This window comes from Macaca fascicularis, chromosome 16 (genome assembly GCF_037993035.2).
Source record: "Macaca fascicularis isolate 582-1 chromosome 16, T2T-MFA8v1.1".
Classification (NCBI taxonomy): domain Eukaryota; kingdom Metazoa; phylum Chordata; class Mammalia; order Primates; family Cercopithecidae; genus Macaca; species Macaca fascicularis.
Genome location: NC_088390.1, coordinates 86150127 through 86168637, shown reverse-complemented (window position 1 = coordinate 86168637; position 18511 = coordinate 86150127). Strand labels below are relative to the sequence as shown.

The following is an 18511-nucleotide window of genomic DNA, read 5'->3' as shown; positions in this document are numbered from 1 at the left end:
TGGCCCCTAATTCACATGGCACGTGGCAATTAATTTGAGCTGGCTCAGACATTAACACAAAAGTGAAGGTAATAAAGTTTCTAAAAGTAAATATGGGTGAAGCGGGAAAATTGCTTGAAGCCAGGGGTTTGAAACCAGCCTGGACAATAAAAAGTTGTTTTTTTAAAGTTAGCTGGTTGTGGGCCAGGCGCGGTGGCTCACACCTGTAATCCCAGCACTTTGGGAGGCTGAGGCAGGCGAATCACTTGAGGTCAGGAGTTCTAGACCAGCCTGGCCAATATGGTGAAACCCTGTCTCTACCAAAAATATAAAAAATTAGCTGGATATGGTGGTGCATGCCTGAAATCCCAGCCACTCAGGAGGCTGAGGCAGGAGAATCACTTGAACCCGGAAGTGAAAGTTGCAGTGAGCCGAGATCATGCCACTGCACTCCAGCCTGGGTGACAGAACGAGACTCTGTCTCAAAAAAAAAAAAAAAAAAAAGTTAGCTGGCTGAGGTGGTGCAACCAGCTATAGTAGTAGCTGCTGCTACTTGGTAGGCTGAGGCAGGAGGATGCTTGAGCCCAGGAGTCCAGAAGTTTGAGGCTGCAGCGAGCCATGATTGCGCTACTTACTGCATTCTAGCCTGGATGACAGAGCAAGACCCTGTCCCTAAAATATAAAAATAAAATGAAATAAAATAAAAGGCCAGGCACCATGGCTCATACCTGTAATCCCAGCACTTTAGGAGGATGAGGTAGACAGATCACTTGAGGCCAGGAGTTTGAGACCAGCCTGGCCAACATGGGGAAAGGCCATCTCTACTAAAAGTACAAAAATTAGCAGGGCATGGTGGTGCATGCCTGTAATTCCAGCTACTTGAGGGGCTGAGGCTCAAGAATTGCTCGGACCCGGGAGGCGGAGGTTGCAGTGAGCCAAGAATGTGCTGCTGCACTCCAGCCTGGGCAATAGAGCAAGGCTGTCTCAATAAATAAATAAATAAATAAATAAGAAGTAAATACAAAAGAATACCTGCAACTTTTAGGCTGACAAAGGTCTCTTGGTTTCTTTTTTTTTTTTTTTTTTTTTTTTTTGAGACGGAGTCTGGCTCTGTCACCCAGGCTGGAGTGCAGTGGCGCGATCTCGGCTCACTGCAAGCTCCGCCTCCCGGGTTTACGCCATTCTCCTGCCTCAGCCTCCCGAGTAGCTGGGACTACAGGCGCCCGCCACCTCGCCCGGCTAGTTTTTTTTGTATTTTTTAGTAGAGACGGGGTTTCACCGTGTTAGCCAGGATGGTCTCGATCTCCTGACCTCGTGATCCGCCCGTCTCGGCCTCCCAAAGTGCTGGGATTACAGGCTTGAACCACCGCGCCCGGCCAAGTAATACCTGTTAGAAATAGAACAATTGAGAAAAGCAGGTTTGTAGCATGAGACTTTATCACGTGTCTGAGAAGTCACAGACCAAGCAGGCAGGACCAAGGAAGGCCTCCCAGGACCAGAGCCTTGCCCTTGGGAAGCTTGTCCTGATGGGATGTTGGTCTCCAGAACAGGATGGATTATTTTATGTGTATGGGGGTGGGCATCAGTCATGGGAGCTTAGGCTGCTCCTAGGCTGGGAACGGCCATGGCTCACACAGGGGGAGTGACAGCCCTACGTGGGGTTTTTGTGGGGGGGCCCTGCACCGTCTCTTACTTCCTTTGAGCTTGCTAAGTTAGAGCAGTGTCTGTCGCCTGGCTGGCTGGGATAAGCCCATCTGTCATAAGAGACCCTGAAACCAGCACCTGGAGAGAAAGAGAGTAAGGAGGAGACAGTGCAATAGAGAGAACCCTGGGACAGAATCTAAATAGTTGGATCCATGAGGGACCTTCCCCGTTAGGAGACCCCCCATGGAAGCTCAGCTAGCATGAGTTGGGTTTCTGCTGCTTCCAACAACCTGAGACCACATTTCCTGGCCAGCTTCCCACAAACCATTTGTAAAACTTGTTTATATTCTAGGCCACAAAGAATACCAGTTTCCAAAAGTGAACGCATACAGGTCCTGACTCTGATTATAATGCATTGAAACAGGAGACTCGCATAAAAAAGAAAGGGGCAGGGAGAATCAAGAAACAATCTAAACAGACACATCACAAAAGGAGACATACGATATCCAAAATGCACCTCAAAAGGTGCTCAACAATACTGCTCATTAGGGAAATGGAAATGTAGATTAAAACACATCCACAAGAAGAGATGAAATTGAAAAGACTGACAATACCAAATGCTGGTGAGGATGGGGGACGCTGGAGCTCTCATACTCTGCTGGTGGGAGTGCAAAAATGGTTTAGCCATTTCGGGAGGTTGGCAGTTACCAGATGGCCAGAAATCTCCCTTGGTGTTCACTAAGAGAAGTGGAAAGATGTTCATGCAAAGACTTGCACACGAAGCTCATTGCAGCTTCAGTCATACCATAGCTAAAACATGGATGCAGTTGGCTGGGTGTGGTGCTCTCGCCTGTGGTCCCAGCACTTTGGGAGGCTGAGGCGGACAGATCACGGGGTCGAGAGATTGAGACCATCCTGGCCAACATGGTGAAACCCCATCTCTACTAAAAATAAAAAAATTAGCTGGGCATGGTGGTGGGCGCCTGTAGTCCCAGCTACTCGGGAGGCTGAGGCAGGAGAATTGCTTGAACCCAGGAGGCAGAGGTTGCAGTGAGCCAAGATCAAGCTACTGCACTCCAGCCTGGCAACAGAGCGAGACTCTGTCTCAGAAAACAAAACAAAACAAAAACAAAAACAAAAAACCATAGACACAGTCCAAATGTCCATCGTCTGGGAAACAGAGAAACAGGCTGTGGCACATTCATATCTGGACTACCACTCCACAGCAAAAAGGAAGTGATCAGCATGGATCAATTGCAAAGTAGTGTTCAGAGTGGAAGACGTCAGACACAAAGGACCACTGCGATGTTCTTCCATTTCCATGAAGTTTCGGGCAGGAGCTCCCAAGACTGCATGGGGGGATGTAGACCTAGAATCTGCCTTCACCATTCTGGGGATTATCTGCTGCTCTCCCGGGATATCCATAAACAGAATACCTCATTGCTATGAAAAACACGTAGGCTAGGTGCAGTGGCTCATGCCTGTAATCCCAGCACTCTGGCAGGCTGAAGTGGGAACATCACTACAGGCCAGGAGTTCAAGACCAGCTTAGGTAACATAGCAAGACCCTATTTCTACAAAAAAGTAAAAAAATTAACCAGGCACATGGCGCACACCTGTAGTCCCAGCTACTTAGGAGGCTGAGGTGAGAGGATTGCTAGAGTCTGGGAGTTTGAGGCTGTTGTGAGCGATGGTCCTGCTACTGTACTCTAACCTGGGTGACTGAGCAAGACCCTGTCTCTTTTTTTTTGTTTTGTTTTTTAAGACGGAGTATCGCGCGATCTCGGCTCACTGTAAGCTCCGCCTCCTGGGTTCATGCCACTCTCCTGCCTCAGCCTCCCGAGTAGCTTGGACTACAGGTGTCCACCACCACGCCCGACTAATTTTTTTGTATTTTTGGTAGAGATGGGGTTTCACTGTGGTAGCCAGGATGGTCTCGATCTCCTGACCTCGTGATTCACCTACCTTGGCCTCCTAAAGTGCTGGGATTACCAGACATGAGCCACTGCGCCCAGCTGACCCTGTCTCTTAAAAAAAAAAAGAAAAAAAGTAAAACATTCCATAGATAATATATGAAAATTTAGATAGAATAAAGATCACCCAGAAAGAAGCAGTATTAACATTTTATATAATTGTTCTTTTTGCTTTTTTACATAGGTGATATGTGAATACCATCTTTATAATTTCTTCCATCGGCATCAGCACACTAGGAGCATTTCCCCATATAAATACACTTCCTTGTAAACATAATTTTTCCTGCTGGTACAATTGTCATTGGATACTCATCATGATTGAGCATTTATGTGCCAGGGACTGGGACAGCCACTTTACAAAGATGATATCATTTAATCTTTGCCTTCCATTAGTAAGCAGGTACAATTATTATTATTATTATTTGAGATGGAGTTTTGCTCTTGTTGCCCAGGTTGGAGTGCAATGGCCTGATCTCAGCTCACCACAATCTCAACTTCCTGGGTTCAAGCAATTCTCCTGCCTCAGCCTCCCAAGTAGCTGGGATTACAGGCATGTGCCACTATGCCCAGCTAATTTTTAAAAATATTTTTAGTAGAGACAGGGTTTCTCCATGTTGGTCAGGGTGGTCTCGAACTCCTGACCTCAGGTGATCTGCACACCTTGGCCTCCCAAAGTGTTGGGATTACAGGCGTCAGCCACTGTGCCCGGCCGCAGGTACAATTATTAAAAAATAATTTTAGAAATGAAGTTCTTTTGTTTTTGAGACAGAGTTTGGCTCTGTCACCCAGGCTGTCACCCAAGAGTGCAGTAGCGCAATCTTGGCTCACTGCAGCCTCTTTCCCCCAAGGCTTAAGCAATCCCCCCACCTCAGCCTTCCTAGTAGCTGGGACTACAGTCGTGTGCCACCATGCCCAGCTAATTTTTTGTATTATTATTATTTTTTTAATAGAGACAGGGTTTCTCCATGTTTCCTGGGCTGGTCTCAAACTCCTGGGCTCAAGCGGTCCTCCTGCGTTGGCCTCCCAGAGTGTTGGGATCCTGGGCAGGAGCCCCTGCGCCTGGCCTAGCAATAAAGTCTTAAAGAGATTAAATCACCTGCTGTATTAGTTTCCTGTTGCTGCTGGAACAAATGAACATAAAGTTAGTGACTTAAAACAAGACAAGGCCGGGCTCGGTGGCTCACGCCTGTGATCCCAGTACTTTGGGAGGCCGAGGCGGGCGGATCACGAGGTCAGGAGTTCAAGACCAACCTGACCAACATGGTGAAACTCTGTCTCCACTAAAAATACAAAAATTAGCCGGGCATGGTGGTGCGCACCTGTAGTCCCAGCTACTCAGGAAGCTGAGGCAGGAGAATCGCTTGAACCTGGGAGGCAGAGGTTACAGTGAGCCGAGATCTCGCCCCTGCACTCCAGCCTGGAGGACAGAGCAAGACTCCATCTCAAAAAAAAAGCAAGACAAATGTATTCTCTGACACTTTTAGAGGTCAGAAGTCTGACCCAGGTCTCACGAGGATGAAGCTGAGATGCTGACCAAGTTGGTTCTTTCTGGAGGCTCCAGAGGGAATCCGTTTCCCTGCCTTTTCTAGTTCTTTAAGGAATTCCACATTGCTTCGCTCGTGGCAGCCACTTCTTTCACCCTCAGAGCCAGCAGTCATGTTCTGTTGATCTCTCCTCTGACTCTGATGCTCCTGCCTCCCTCGGATAAGGCCTCTGTGGTTCCATGCGGCCCAGTGTTGTAGGTGCCACCTTGCTTTCCTCAGAGGCTGGCTACTGCCATCACCAGCAGCAGTGGGTGTCGGTGGCGCAGTATTCATTGGGGAATTCTACTGCACATTTTTGTCTTAGAGGGGGAACAAGAAAAAAGTGATTCCAGCCCACAGTGAGACTGAGTGCCGGGGGTGGGCGCTCAGGCTTAGGGTTGAGGGGGAGCTGTGCTGCCCTCTGGTGCGATCTGGCCCATAGATATCCTTGGTTCCACTTGCACTGTCTGTTTGGAATATAATTCACGAACATAAAACTCACCATTGTACAGTGTAAAATTCAATGGTTTTTAGTATCTTCATAAGCTTGTGCAACCATCATCACAATCCATTTTAGAACATTGCCATCATCCCCCAAAGAAAATCCCATACTTTCTCTCCCTTCCCCCTGTTCCTGGCAACCCTCAGTCTGCTTTCTGTCTCGGCAGATTCGCCTGTTCTGGACATTTCATATAAATGGAATCTCAAGGTATGTGGCCTTTTAAAAATTTTTTGTTTTTATTTTTATTTTGTGTAGAGTTGAGGTCTCCCTATGTTGCCCATGCTGGTCTCGAATTCCTGAGCTCAAGAGATTTTCCCACCTTGGCCTCCTAAAGTGCTGGGATTCTGGGCCCTGAGCTACTGTGGCCAGTCAGTATGTGGCCTTTGGTGACTGGCTTTTTGCACTGAGCACGATGTTTTCCAGGTGCACATATGCAGTGGCCTACATCGGTACTTCACCTTTTTTATGGCTGAATAAAAAATTCACCCACCTCAGCCTCCCAAAGTTTGGGATTACAGACGTGAGCCACCGCGCCTGTATTGCATGTGGACATGTTGCATGTATCCATTCATCTTCCAGTGGACAACTGAGCTTCTTTCCACTTTTGAGCTCTTATGAATAATGCTGCTAGGAGCATTTGTGTGCGAGTTTTTGTTGGTGTATACCCAGGAGTGGGATTGCTGGTGCCTATGGGAATTCTGTGCTTAACTTTTTAGGAACTCCCAAACCGTCTCCACCATTTTCTCTTGTCACCAGCAATGCACGAGGGGCCCAGTTTCTCCCCATCCTTGACAATGTTTGTGATTTTCTGCTTTTTCGATTCTAGCCACCCTAGTGGGTGTGAAGCAGTATCTCATGGTGATTTTGATTTGCATTTCCCTAATCTTCACATGTGCTTTCTCGTTGGAACTGAAATGTAAGAAATGGGATATTTTACCTAAAAGTTCAGATTTCTGTCATCTCTTGAAAAACGTGAATGTTCAGACTGATCTCCCCGCATGGGCACTGGCCTGCTTCCTTGTTTTCCTACTTCTGTCTCTCATTCTAAATGTTGGCGCCCACCTGGCCCTGGCCTCCCAGCGGGTCCCCACGTTCAATGGGATGGGGTTGGCCAGGCACTGCCTGCTGTTGCCAACTCGGTCCCTTTGGGAGCTGTGCACTGCCGTCTGCGCCAATGGTTTCTCTCTTATGGGTCCCTGGGGGTGGGGACGTGAGTCCAAGAGGGACTGCGAGTCTCGTCTGCGAAAACCTGCCCAGAGCCAGGGCTTTTCTGCTGGGCATCCTCGAAGCCTCTGGGGAGAGGCCAGGCCAGCGGCTGGCAGCAAGCAATGGAAATGGGGTGAACAAGCACTTGGGGGCCGGGACGAAGCCAGAGCCTCCAGAGGCTGGCACTCTGGATTTAGATTCAGAATTTGCCATTGAGTTGGGAGGGGTTGGAGTAGAAAATTCCACATGGGAAGACCATCAGAACAAAGACAACTCTGGAGGGAGTGGAACCTGGCAGGGACCTGTGCTTGGCTGGCAGCTGTGTGACAATGTTATTACATTGTTATGGTATCAAAGGACTTGTTGCCTTGTAGACATACATTAAGATTTTTTTTTTTTTTTTTTTTTTTTGCGACAGAGTCTTGCTCTGTCACCCAGGATGGAGTGCAGTGGCGTGATCTCAGCTCACTGCAACCTCCGCCTCCCAGGTTCAGGCGATTCTCCTGCCTCAGCCTCCCAAGTAACTGGGATTACAGGCGTGTGCCACCACGCCTGGCTAATTTTTGTATTTTTAGTAGAGATGGGGTTTCACTGTGTTCCCCAGGCTGGTCTTGAATTCCTGAGCTTAGGCAATCCGCTCACCTCGGCCTCCCAAAGTGGCAGGATTACAGGTGTAAGCCACTGTGCCCAGCCAATATATTTTTTTAAGAGGTGGAGTCTCGCTCTGTTGCCCAGGTTGCAGTGCAGTGGCGATCATAGTTCATTGCAACCTCAAAGTCTTGGGCTCAAGCGATCTTCCTGCCTCAGCTTCCCTAGTAGCTGAGACTACAGGCTTTTTTGTCTGTTTTTGTTTTGTTTTGTTTTTGAGACAGAGTCTCTCTCTGTCACCCAGGCTGGAGTGCAGTGGTGCAATCTCAGTGTACTGCAACCTCCGCCTACAGGGTTCAAGTGATTGATTCTCCTGCCTCAGCCTCCTGAGTAGGGATTACAGGCACATACCACCACGCTTGGCAAACTTTTGTGTTTTTTTTTTTTTTTTTTTTTTTTAGTAGAGACAGAGTTTCACCATATTGGCCAGGCTGGTCTTGAACTCCTGACCTCAAGTAATCTGCTTGCCTTGGCCTCCCAAAGTGCTGGGATTATAGGCGTGAGCCACCATGCCTGGCCTATAGGCTAATTATTATTATTTTTGGTAGAGACAGGGTGTCACTATGTTGCCCAGGCCTGTCTTGAACCCCCTAGCCTGGAGCCATCCTCCCATCTGGGCCTCCCAAGTGGTTGGGATTACAGGCGTGAGCCACTGCGCCTGGCCGATGAGCACGTAATTTTTCTACAACACTGTCACCCGTCTCCTGTCCTGCCTGTCCTCTGGTGTCCGGGTTTCTGTAGAGCTTGGGGGCTCTGTCTGGGTTGGCCATGGATGTTTGGAGAGTGAGAATGGAGAGAGGTGCTCTCGGCCTTCTCAGCCGCCTCGGGTGGGGACATGCCTGCCCACATCTCGGCTTCCCCTTTTTTGAAAAGAGGAGATGCTCCTGGCCTGGCCCTCCAAGGGTTACATCGACGGGCTGGCCTCCAGCTGAAAGATGCGACTGGGTAACAAAGTGCCAGGTGGTCCTCACCTTTCTGGTGCTTGTTCTCAAGTCCGTCCTTCCTTCCTTCCTTCCTTCCTTCCTTCCTTCCTTCCTTCCTTCCTTCCTTCCTTCCTTCCTTCCTTCCTTCCTTCCTTCCTTCCTGCCTTCTTTCCTTCCCTCCATCCCTTCCTCCCTCTTTCTTTCTTTCTTTCTTTCTCAGAGTTTTGCTGTGTTGCCCAGGCTTTGCAGTGGTGCAGTCATACCTCACTGCAACCTCCACCTCCCGGGTTCAAGCAATTCTTTGACCTCAGCCTCCTGTGTAGCTGGAACTACAGGCGTGCACCACCACATCTAATTGTTTCTTTTCTTTTTCATTTTTGAGGAGATGGGCTTCACTTTGTTGCCCAGGCTGGTCTCCAACTCTTGGCCTCCAGCGATCCTCCCGCCTCGGCCTCCCAAAGTGCTGGGATGACAGGCATGAGCCCTCACACCTGCCTTAACATTTTGATGGTTGAAACCAAATTGCCGTTCCAGAAGCTTCTGCCCGTGCCGAGGCACATTGACATGAGGTGAGAGTCCTGTTGTTTCCATTTCTTATCATCAGTAGCTTTTATCAAGCTTTAAAGATGACACAAGATGAAAACTACAACTCCGTATGATTTATCTTCTTTCATTATGATTGAGGCTAACATCTTGGCCATTTGTATACTTCATTTGAGAGTTGTCTGAATGTATTATCCAAATCATTTGTCCATTGTATTAGGTTACTCATCTTTTTCTGTTATATTTGTAAACACTCGTTGCATATTAAAGACGCTAAGACCATGTATTTGGAAGGCATGAGAAGGAAATAATTTTTTTGCTTTTTGAGACAGAGTCTCACTCTGTTGCCCAGGCTGGAGTGAAGTGGCATGATCATGACTCAGTTTAAGCGATCTTCCCACTTGTAGTTTGAGTCTCTGGGACTACAGATGTGCGCCACCACACCTGGCTAATTTTTGTATTTTTTGTAGAGACGGAGTCTTGCTATGTTGCCTAGGCTGATCTGAAACTCTTGGGCTCAAACAATTCACCTGCCTTGGCCTCCCAAAGTGTTGGAATTGCAAGTGTGAGCCACTGCGCCCGGCTGGAAATCATTTTTTTTTTTTTTTTTTTTTTTTTGAGACGGAGTCTCACGCTGTTGCCCAGGCTGGAGTGCAGTGGCGCGATCTCGGCTCACTGCAAGCTCCGCCTCCTCGGTTCACTCCATTCTCCTGCCTCAGCCTCCTGAGTAGCTAGGACTACAGGCGCCCACCACCGCGCCCGGCTAATTTTTTGTATTTTTAGTAGAGACAGGGTTTCACCGTGGTCTCGATCTCCTGACCTTGTGATCCGCCCGCCTCGGCCTCCCAAAGTGCTGGGATTACAGGCTTGAGCCACCGCGCCCGGCCCTTTTTTTTTTTTTGAGATGGAGTCTCCCCGCTGTCACCCAGGCTGGAGTGCAGTGACTTGATCTTGACTCATTGCAACGTCTGCCTCCTGGGCTCAAGTGTTCCTCCTACCTCAGCCTCTCCAGTACCTGAGACTGCAGGTGGGCGCCACCATACCTGGCTGATTTTTATATATTTTTTAGTAGAGACAGGGTTTCACTATGTTGGCTAGGCTAGTCTCAAACTCCTGACCTCAAGTCATCTGCCTGCCTCAGCCTCCCAAAGTGCTGGGATTACAGGCATGAGCCACCTTGCCCAGCCTGGAAATCATTTTATACCTACAGCAGAACATCGATGATTCTACTGTCCATGTGAAAATTCAACTATCAACCAAGCTTTTCTTTTGCTCCTATATCTCAATCATGCAATAACCAACTTAGATGTTCAAATTTAGTTTTAGTAAATGCTTTAGAAAAAAGTAAACCTGGAATGGGAAGGCACCATCATTTCTCTACCTTGTGCCTGTGACCTCCTTCACTATTTACCAGCCCTCTTTAGGCCCTCAATTCCTGCCTGAGCTCCATGAAGTCCACAGTGACTTGAGTTGGTGTGAGTGGAAACCTCTGCCTCCACAGTGCAATGTCACTGACTACTGGAAATTAGGCGAATGCATTAGTGCACAGCAGAGGTGGCGCGGGGAGTGGTCAACGTATGTCAGAGTCTCCCCTGGCGAATGGTGGTGAGCTGAGATGAGGTTGTGTCTGCATTTGGGAGGTGGGGGAGGGCTTGGCCGATGAGGAGGTGTGGGGGTGGCGTGGTATGGGCGCTTGGTTGAGGAGAAGGAATAGGCAAGGGGGAGGTGGATTGGGAGGATCCACCCAGCTACTGGAGCAGGGTGCATTTGCTGACTCTGCTAATGTTGGTTCCTACCCATGTTTGTTGGCTCCAAAGTTTATTTGATGACAATATCGGGGCCGCCAAGAACTAAAGAGAAAGGTAGTTGGTGATGGGGCTCCCAGGATAGGGCCTGGGGGACGATTGGGAACAGCTTCTATCCTTTCCTTCTCCAGTGTGTTTGATGTCCTTATTCTAGGCTAGGCTGGCCTGATCTTGGGCGTCAGTTGCAGCTTTTTGAGCACTTTTTGTTTGGGGCTGAGGCTCTCGAGAGCATTTTCTTTGGGCACTTTGGCTGTCCTTTCTCCTGCATGGAGAGGCTTCCCCCATTTGCTTCCAGCTGGCTTTGCAATCGAAACTCAATGACACTGAAGCCCTTCCCCACAGCCATGCTGCGGCCGCTCCGTTGCCTTTCCACATCCGTGCAATTAAGCCTTTGGCTTTGTTTGTGCCTCAACGTCCTCTTTCTCATTCCACTGTGAAATGTTATAAGATACTCCGAGGGAAGTATTTTCACTTCAAGATCACCACAGGTGGCAACCTGAACCTCTGGGCTCCTTGGTGTGGCTGAGCAGATGGGACGAAGTACTCTGGGCACACCCAGCCTGCTCACCCCTTGGCGAACCTGGTGAAACCCGCATCTCTACTAAAAATACAAAAATTAGCTGGGTGTGGTGGCGGGCACCTGTAATCTCAGCTACTCAGGAGGCTGAGGCGGGAGAATCACTTGAACCTGGTAGATGGAGGTTGCAGTGAGCTGAGATGGTGTCACTGCACTCCAGCCTGGGCGACAAGGGCAAAACTCCATCTCAAAAAACAAAAAACACACAAACAAAACAAAACAAACAAAAAAAAAACAGGGTGTTCAGGCCACCCTGGGCTGGTTGACACAGGATAGGCGGCTTCCTCACCAGCCTCTCATTCCTGCCACAGATCCCGGCACTCCCTGGGGTCACTCAGCACTGAGACCAGAGGTTGACCACTGTTTGTTACTGTGTTTATGCTGTTGCTTTTCTTATAGTTAAGAAGAAAGCAAAGTATTTCCACTGCCTGTGTCTCTATCAAAAGTGAGAAATAAAAACCGATGGAGGGTCTCTGAGTTTCAGGGAAAGGGCTTTCCTGCGTACTGAGCATGCACACAGGAAGGCGTGGGCCAAAATCACTGGTGTCCTGGCCGGGCGCGGTGGCTCACGCCTGTCATCCCAGCACTTTGGGAGGCCGAGATGGGTGAATCACCTGAGGTCAGGAGTTCGAGACCAGCCTGGCCAACATGGTGAAACCCCTATCTCTACTAAAAATACAAAAATTAGTCAGGTGTGGTGGCGGGCACCTGTAATACCAGATACTCAGGAGGCTGAGGCAGAAGAATCGCTTGAACCCAGGAGGCAGAGGTTGCAGTGAACCGAGATAGCACCATTGCACTCTAGCCTATGCCCCAAGCATGAAACTCTGTCTCAAAAAAACAAAAATAAAAACACAAAACAAAATCAGTGGCGTCCACAGCGGCTGGGAGAGGTGAGGACGGGTCCTCTGCGGAGCCTGCGGAGAGAGCATGGTCTCTCTGGATTGGACTTCTGGCCTCCACGCCTGCGAGGGAACACACCTGGGTTGCTCAACGGCCCCAGTCTGTGGTGCTTTCTCAAAGCAGCTGCAGGAAACCAATCCAGTGGGTCGCCTGATCATCAATGTGGATGAGAGGGAAGCAAGGACCCGTCGCCTTGGCACACCGTTGACGCTTACTGTGGTTTGAATGTGTCTCTCCAAAATTCAAGTTGAAACTTAGTCCTCAATGCAACAGTACTGGGAGGTGAGGAGGCTGTAATGGCTCTGCCCTCTGGGGTGGGATTAGAGCCTTATATATTATTTTATTTTGAGATGAGATTTTTAATTAATTTTTTTGAGACAGAGTCTCACTCTGTCACCCAGGCTGGAGGGCAGTCGCGCGATCTCAGCTCACTGCAACCTCCACCTGCCATGTTCAAGCAATTCTCCTGCCTCAGCTTCTCAAGTAGCCGGAATTACAGGTGCCTGCCACCACACCCAGCTAATTTTTTTGTACTTTTAGTAGAGACGGAGGTTTCACCATGTTGGCTAGACTGGTCTCGAACTCCTGACCTCAAGTGATCCACCCACCTTGGCCTCCCAAAGTGCTGGGAGGTGTGAGCCACCACACATGGCCTTGAGATGGGATTTTGCTGTGTTTCCCAGGCTGGAGTTAAATGGCTCACTGCAACCTCCGCCTCCTGGGTTCAAGTGATCCTCCCTCCTCAGCCTCCCAAGTAGCTGGGACCACAGGTGTGCGCCACCATACCTGGCTAATTTTTAAATTTTTTTGTAGAGACAGGGTTTAGCCATGTTGCCCAGGCTAGTGTTGAATGCCTGCGTTCAAGCGATCTGTCTGCCTCAGCGTCCCAAAGTGTTGGGATTACAGGCGTGAACCCCTGCGCCTGGCAGGATTAGAGTCTTATTATAAAAGGACTTCCCTTCCTCCATGTGAGGACACAGCATTTTTCCCCTCTGGAGGGTGCGGCAACGAGGTGCCATGTGGGAAGCGGAGATTCTTGATCTTGGACTTCCCAGCTTCCGAACTTCGAGAAATAAATCTCTATGACTTGTAAATCTCACAGTCTGCAGTGTTTTGTGATAGCAGCAGGAACAGATGAAGACAACACAAAATACAGAACGCTTTTCTCTTGTGTTCACCATTGCCTTTGGGTCACTGTAGCAGGATGGGGCCCCACTCAGCCGACGGAATAGCAGAGATCCTCGTCCGCCCTACAGTGCAGACACCACGTGGAGCTCCTCACCTGAACACAGAGGAAACTGGGCACAGAGGGAGTGAATGATTTGCCCCAGGTCTCGTGTACGATCAATGGCAAAGCTGGATGTGAAAACCAACAACGAAAAAGAGTCAGCCCTGGGTGACGATGATTAATGGGTCTCATTCTGGGTGGGTGGTGGCAGGGCCCCAGCCTCAAGTATTGTCTTCAAAAACAGTCATCAGATCCAAACAGCATCTGATTGTTGTTGGAACTTTTGGTTCTTTTCCTGTACTCACTGGCCATTTGAATTTCTTTGCAGAATTGGCTCTCTCAGTTTCATGTGAGAGGAGCAAACCTCTTTTGAAAATGATATAAATGGAAAACATTAATTCTTTTTTTATTCATTATTATTTTTTGAGACAGGCTGCAGTGCAGTGGTGCCATCATAGCTCACAGCAGCTTTGAACTCCCAGGCACGCCTGGCTAATTAAAAAAAAATTTTTTTTTGTAGAGATGTGGTTTCTCTACATTGTCTAGGCTGGTCTCGAACTCCTGGACTCAAGTGATGCTCCCTGCTTGGCCTCCCAAAGTGCTGTGATTACAGGTGTGAGCCACTGCACTCAGCCAAAACCATTTCCATTAATTTTTTTTTTTTTTGAGACAAAGTCTCCCTCTGTCACCCAGGCTGGAGTGCAGTGGCACGATCTCACCTCACTGCAACCTCCACCTTCTAGGTTCAAATGTTTCTCGTGCCTCAGCTTCCTGAGTAACTGGAATTGCAGCCATCTGCCACCATGCTTGGCTACTTTTTTTGTATTTTTAGTAGAGATGGGGTTATGCCCTGTTGGTCAGGTTGGTCTCAAATTCCTGGACTCAAGCAATCCTCCCCCCTCAGCCTCCCAAAGTTCTAGGATTATAGGTGTGAGCCACTTCACCCAGCCAAAACCATTCATTCTTTAATAAAGTTGTAAGAACAACCATGTTAAGAACCGAATGAACAAGAGGCAACCTTGTGACAGCTGCAGCATTTTGGGGGTGGGCTCTCCTGTGGGCAGGTGCAGCTTGAAAGACATGACCCATCCTGGACGGACACACCCAGGGCTAAACAGTTACAAATTTCAGGGAGCTGCCCCTAAGCCGTGCGTGTAGCTAACATTTTCTTTTTTTTTTTCTTTTTTTTTTTTTTGAGACGGAGTCTCGCTCTGCCGCCCAGGCTGGAGTGCAGTGGCCGGATCTCAGCTCACTGCAAGCTCCGCCTCCCGGGTTTACGCCATTCTCCTGCCTCAGCCTCCCGAGTAGCTGGGACTACAGGCGCCCGCCACCTCGCCCGGCTAGTTTTTTGTATTTTTTAGTAGAGACGGGGTTTCACCATGTTAGCCAGGATGGTCTCGATCTCCTGACCTCGTGATCCGCCCGTCTCGGCCTCCCAAAGTGCTGGGATTACAGGCTTGAGCCACCGCGCCCGGCCTTTTTTTTTTTTTTTAAGACGGACTCTCGCTCTGTCGCCCAGGCTGGAGTGCAGTGGCGCAATCTTGGCTCATTGCAACCTCTGCCTCCCGGGTTCAAGCGATTCTCCTGCCTCAGCCTCCCCAGGAGCTGGGACTACAGGTGCCTGCCACCACACCCGGCTAATTTTTGTATTTTTAGTAGAGACAGGGTTTCGCTGTATTGGCCAGGCTGGTCTCAAACTCCTGAACTCAGATGATCCACCCACCTCGGCCTCCCAAAATGTTGGGATTACAGGCATGAGCCACCACGCCCAGCCTGGTAACATTTTCATTTACGACACTGGACTCACAGAGGGGTTTCTCTGCAGGTTGGTTTGTTGAAAAGGTTCTTGCCTTTTGCTCTCCAGAACGTGTTTCTCCCGAGAGCTGGTGATTAAAAAACCCACTTCCCTGATTCATTCCAGACATTGGAAATACATTCAACCTGTGTGTTTTATTAAAAGGGACAGCTGGGGAGGTGCTTGTTAAGGTGTGCTCTGCTTCCGACACCAAAAGCAATCTGATGACGTTTGAATCGGGTGACGGAGAAAGAGTCATTTTCCATGTCGGGTCACCAGCGTCGATTCACAAAGTTTGCTTTACGGCCCACAGCTGGGGCCAAGAAACCTGAAGGGGAAGTTTGCCGGGGCTCTCTGCGGTGCCCTTGGCCACTTTGCCTGTGCTTCTCCGACCAAGGAGTCCGGACTCCTGCTGGCCTCTGCTGGGAGCTGATGGATGTCAGGTGAGGACAGGCCAGGTCCCCCTGCGGCTCGCTTCACCCAGCCCTTCCCTCTGAGTCTCCCAACAGAAGCTTTTATTAACCACCCCGAGGATGGGACCACTGTGTGGAAGCCACTGAGCAAACCCTGTCTGAAACATGGCCATTATCTGCCTTCTGCTTTTTTTTTTTTTTTTAAGATGTGGCCGCAGAATCTGTTTTCTTTTAGTTGTGGTAAGACACACGTAACAGGGCCGGGCACAGTGGCTCATGCCTGTAATCCCAGCACTTTGGGAGGCCAAGACTGGTGGATCACCTGAGGTCAGGAGTTTGAGACCAGACTAGCCCACATGGTGAAACCCCGTCTCTATTAAAAATACAAATATTAGCTGGGCGTGGTGATGTGAGCCTGTAATCCCAGCTACTCGAGAGGCTGAGGCAGGAGAATCATTTCAACCCGGGAGGTGAAGGTTGCAGTGAGCTGAGACTACCCCATTGCACTGCAGCCTGGGTGAGAGAGCGAGGCTCTGTCTCAAAAAAAAAAAAAAAAAAAAAAAATGCACATAACATTTACTATTTCAGCCATTTAACAGTGGCAGTTAGTACATTTACAATGTTATGCAACCATCACCACTAACTAGCTCCAAAGCGTCTTTATTATACCAAAGAGAAATCCATTAGGCAGGCACTTCCCACCCTCCTCCCTCAGCCCCTGGCAACCTCCCATCTCCTTTTTGTCTATGGAGCTACCTATTCTGGATATTTCCTATGAGTGTAATCGTGTAATATGTGGCCTTTTATGTCTGAATTCTTTCATTGAGCATAATGTTTTTCATGGTCCATTCATATTAGAGTATGTATCAGTACTTCATTCCTTTTTTTATTGAGACAATATGTCACTCTGTCACCCAGGTATGAGTGCAGTGGTGCAATCATAGTTTACTGCAGCCTTGACCTCCAGGGCTCAAGAGATCCTCACACCTCAGCCTCCCAAGTAGCTGGAACTACAGGTGTGCACCACCACGCCTGGCTAATTGTTTTTTCTTTTTGTAGAAACAGGGTCTTGCTATGCTGCCCAGGCTGGTCTCGAACTCCTGGGCTCAAGCAATCATCCCACCTGCGCCTTTCAAAGTGCTGGGATTACAGGAATAAGCCACCATGCCCAGCTAAGTAGTTTGTTCCTTTTCATGGCCAAATAATATTCCATTATATAGATAGACCACATTGTGTTTGTCCATTCATCTTTGATGGACATTTGTTTTATTTCTACCTTTTGGTGAGTGTGAATGATGCTGCTTGTTACATCTGTGTACAAGTTTTTGTTTGAACACCTGCTTTCAATTATTTTGGGTGTATACCCATGAGTGGAATTGCTGAGTCATATGTGTACACAGGAAATTTTAAATTTAAATTATGATTCAAATATGGATATTTCCAGATATGGTTTAATTCTAAAAGAGTTTACTTGATGAGCATTTTACAAGACATCGGTTACTATTTTTAAAAGTTTGAAGGTGGGCACAGTAGCACACGCCTGTCATCCCAGCACTTTGGGAGGCCGAGGTAGGTGGATCATCTGAGGTCAGGAGTTCAAGACCAGCCTGACCAACATAGTGAAATCCCGTCTCTACTAAAAATACAAAAATTAGCCAGGCATGATGGTGTGTGCCTGTAGTTCCAGCTACTCGAGAGGCTGAGGCAGGAGGATCACTTGAACCTGGGAGGTGGAGGTTGTAGTGAGCCAAGATCGTGCCACTGCACTCCAGCCTGGGCAACAAGAGTGAAACTCCGTCTCAAAAAAAAAAAAAAAGTTTGAATAAATTATTCAAATAATTTCAATAATTCGATAAATTATTCCATGTGCAACTTACTGAGGAATTGTCAGAATTCCCACAGCAGCTGCATCATTTTACACTCCTGCCTGCCATCTCTGAAGGCTGCAACATTTCCGCCTCCTTACCAACACTTACTATTTTTTTAAAATAAAAAGTTCTAGCCATCTTAGGGGGTGTGCAGTGGCATCTCGCTGTGGTATTAATTTACTTTTCTCTAATGACGGGTGGTGGAGGTGTCATCTTTCCTGGGCTGCTGGGTGTTTGCACTGCCTCCCTTGCTTGTTATCAGCTGTGGACAGTGGACAGGTCACTCCCCTCCCCTAAACCTCAGTTTCTTCTTCTGTCCAAAAAGGAACTGGCCTAGGGTCATGGCCTCCAAGTGTCTTCACCCACATGGCCTGGAAAAGAATTTTAAAAAATAATGGTCCCTGACACCTTTTAAGATTGACAGCTACCATTTTTTCACCATGAAGTTTACATGGTTGCAAAGTATGTGATTTCCAGCATACTGTAAATTTTGGCATTTAAAAAAATAAAACTGCTCTTCACTCTGTAGAAGCCAAAGCTGACATTTTATCCCACTTCCAGTATCATTGAAGAAGTCACAATTCCTCAGCTGAAACCAAAAATCACAGAGTCCCCAAATTATAAAACCTTAACTGCTTCCTGTGGACCTGGACTCTACAGCAACAAGAATTTTAGCTGACTTTTGCTTTTCCCAGCCGGTGTCCTAGCTTTTAGGATTAGTGTAATCACGTGAGGAAGCTGCCGCTAACCACCGGAGGCAGAGTAGTGTAAATTTACTAACCTTGATTCTCTTGGGATTTTTTTTTTCCCTTTAAATACTTGTTGGATTTTTATATTTGGTAAGCCAGTCCTTCTGAAGTCTGACTCCTTTGAAAGAAAGCTTTTTTTTTTTCTAAGTGCAGTCTGCCTCCAGTTTTCCTTGGGCTATCCTTTTAAGTGTATCCAAGGAAATAGAAATAAGGTAGCAGTGTGACCCAATAA

At 48.2% G+C, this 18511-nt stretch overlaps 1 long non-coding RNA gene across 6 annotated transcripts in view; it reads left to right on the top strand.

Annotated features, from left to right (window-relative positions):
• Positions 1–17375, top strand: part of LOC107127867 (uncharacterized) — a 29430-nt gene extending 12055 nt beyond the window's left edge. For 5 of the 6 annotated variants that reach the window (XR_012426299.1, XR_012426298.1, XR_010582059.1 and 2 more), the window contains 2 exons: positions 5788–8967; positions 10356–17375. This is a non-coding gene — a long non-coding RNA (uncharacterized lncRNA). The remainder of the gene's footprint in view (positions 1–5787; positions 8968–10355) is intronic. The other variant, XR_001486199.3, reaches the window with a different exon arrangement.
• Positions 17376–18511: the final 1136 nt, after the last annotated feature.